Source organism: Bison bison, unplaced genomic scaffold, assembly GCF_000754665.1.
Source record: "Bison bison bison isolate TAMUID 2011002044 unplaced genomic scaffold, Bison_UMD1.0 scf7180017864464, whole genome shotgun sequence".
Lineage (NCBI taxonomy): Eukaryota > Metazoa > Chordata > Mammalia > Artiodactyla > Bovidae > Bison > Bison bison.
The window spans coordinates 5,653,874-5,656,791 of record NW_011495025.1 but is presented as its reverse complement, the minus strand read 5'-3'; positions in this window follow the sequence as shown (position 1 = coordinate 5,656,791).

The following is a 2,918-nucleotide window of genomic DNA, read 5'->3' as shown; positions in this document are numbered from 1 at the left end:
GCATTGCCTTTCTTTGGGATTGGAATGAAAACTGACCTTTTCCAGTCCTGTGGCCACTGCTGAGTTTTCCAAATTTGCTGGCATATTGAGTGCAGCACTTTCACAGCATCATCTTTCAGGATTTGGAATAGCTCAACTGGAATTCCATCACCTCCACTAGCTTTGTTCGTAGTGATGCTTCCTAAGGCCCACTTGACTTTGCATTCCAGGATGTCTGGCTCTAGGTGAGTGATCACACCATCATGGTTATCTGGGTCTTGATGATCTTTTTTGTATAGTTCTTCTGTGTATTCTTGCCACTTCTTCTTAATATCTTCTGCTTCTGTTAGGTCCATACCATTTCTTTCCTTTGTTGTGCCCATTTTTGTATGAAATGTTCCCTTGGTATCTCTAATTTTCTTGAAGAGATCTCTAGTTTTTCCCATGCTATTGTTTTCCTCTATTTATTTGCACTGATCATTAAGGAGGGCTTTCTTATCTCTCCTTGCTGTTCTTTGGAACTTTGCATTCAAATGGGTATATCTTTCCTTTTCTCCTTTGCCTTTCTCTTCTCTTCTTTTCACAGCTATTTGTAAGGTCTCCTCAGACAACCATTTTGTCTTTTTGCATTTCTTTTCTTGGGGATGGTTTTGATCACTGTCTCCTGTACATTGTCACGAACCTCCATCCATAGTTCTTCATGCACTGTCTATCCGATCTGATTCCTTCTATCTATTTGTCACTTCTACTGTATAATCGTAAGGGATTTGATTTAGGTCATTCCTGAATGGTCTAGTGGTTTCCCTACTTTCTTTAGTTAAAGTCTGAATTTGGCAATAAGGAGTTCATGATCTGAGCCACAGCCAGCTCCCAGTCTTGTTTTTGCTGACTGTATAGAGCTTCTCCAACTTTGGCTGCAAAGAATATAATCAATCTGATTTTGATATTGACCATCTGGTGATGTCCATGTGTAGAGTCTTCTCTTGTGTTGTTGAAAGAGGGTATTTGCTATGACCAGTGCATTGTCGTGGCAAAACTCTGTTAGGCTTTGCCCTTCTTCATTCTGTACTCCAAGGCCAAATCTGCCTGTTACTCCAAGTATCGCTTGACTTCCTACTTTTGCATTCCAGTCCCCTATAATGAAAAGCACATCTTTTTTGGGTGTTAGTCCTAGAAGGTCTTGTAGGTCTTCATAGAACTGTTCTTCAGCATTACTGGTTGGGTCATAGACTAGTATTACTGTGATATTGAATGGTTTGCCTTGGAAACTAACAGAGGTCATTATGTCACTTTTGAGATTGCATCCAAGTACTGCAGTTTGGACTCTTTTGTTGACTATGATGGCTACTACATTTCTTCTAAGGGATTCTTGCCCACAGTAGTAGATACAATGGTCATCTGAGTTAAATTCACCATTCCAGTTCATTTTTGTTCTCTGATTCCTAAAATGTCAATGTTCACTCTTGTCATCTCCTATTTGACCACTTCCAATTTGTCTTGATTCATGGACCTTACATTCCAGGTTCCACGCAATATTGCTCTTTACAGCATCAGACTTTACTTCAATCACCAGTCACATCCACAACTGGGTGTTGTTTTTGCTTTGGCTCCAGAACTTACACAGGACTGGGAAACAGACTCTTGAAGGGCACAAACAAAACTCTGTGCATATCAGGACCCAGGAGAAAGGAGCAGTGACTTCACAAGAGACTGACCCAAACTTGCCTGTGAGTGTCTAGGAGTGTCCAGGTGTGGGTTGGCCGTGGCCTCCTTCAGGGCCGGGGGCACTGAGTGCAGCAGTGTGTGCATGGGACCTGTTGAAAGAGGTCGCCATTATCTTCATTATCTCCACCATAGGTTGGCCTCAGGTTAAACAACAGGAGGGAACACAGCCCCACCATCAACAGAAAATTGGATTAAAGGTTTACTGAGCATGGCTTCGCCCAAGAGAATAAGAACCAGTTCCCCCCACCCCCCCCCCAGTCAGTCTCTCCCATCAGGAAGCTTCCAAAAGCCTCTTATCCTTCTCCATCAGAGGGCAGAGATAATGAAAACCACAATCACAGAAAACTAACCAATCTGATCACATGACCACAGCCTTGTCTAACTCAATGAAACTGTGAGCTATGCCGTGTAGGGCCACCCAAGATGGACGGGTCATAGTGGAGAGTTATGATGAAACGTGGTCCACTGGAGAAGGGAATGGAAAACCACTTCAGTATTCTTGCCTTGAGAACTCCATGAACAGTATGAAAAGGCAAAAAGAAAGGACACTGAAAGATGAACTCCCCATGTTGGCAGGTGCTCATATGCTACTGAGATCAGTGGCAGGGGGAGGGGGGAGATCAGTGGAGAAATAACTCCAGGAAGAATGAAGGGACAGAGCCAAGGCATGGAAATAACCTAAATGTTCATTGACACAGGAATGTATAAAGATGTGGTACGTATATACAGTGGAATATTACTCAGCTGTTAGGAAGAATGAAATAATGACATTTGCAGCAATGTGGAAGGACCTAGTAGAGAGTGTCATACTGAGGGAAGTAAGTCAGACAGAGAAGAAATACTGTATGACATCTCTTCTATGTGGACTCTTAAAAGAAATGATACAAATGAACTTACAAAACAAAGAGAGACTCAAGGTCTTAGAAGATGAACTTATGGTTGCTGGGGGGAAGGGATAGTTAGGGAGTTTGGAAAGGTCATGTACACGCTGCTATATTCAAAGTGGATAACCAGTAAGGACTGCTGTATAGCAAATGGAACTCTGCTCAATGTTACGTGCCAGCCTGGATGCGGGTGGGGGTGGGGGCGGGGGTTGAGGGCGAATGGATACATGTATTTGCATGGCTGAGTCCCTTCGCTGTTCACCACAACATTGCTAACATTGCTAATAAAAAATTTAAAGTTTGAAAAACCGAAAAACTAAGATAGCAGGA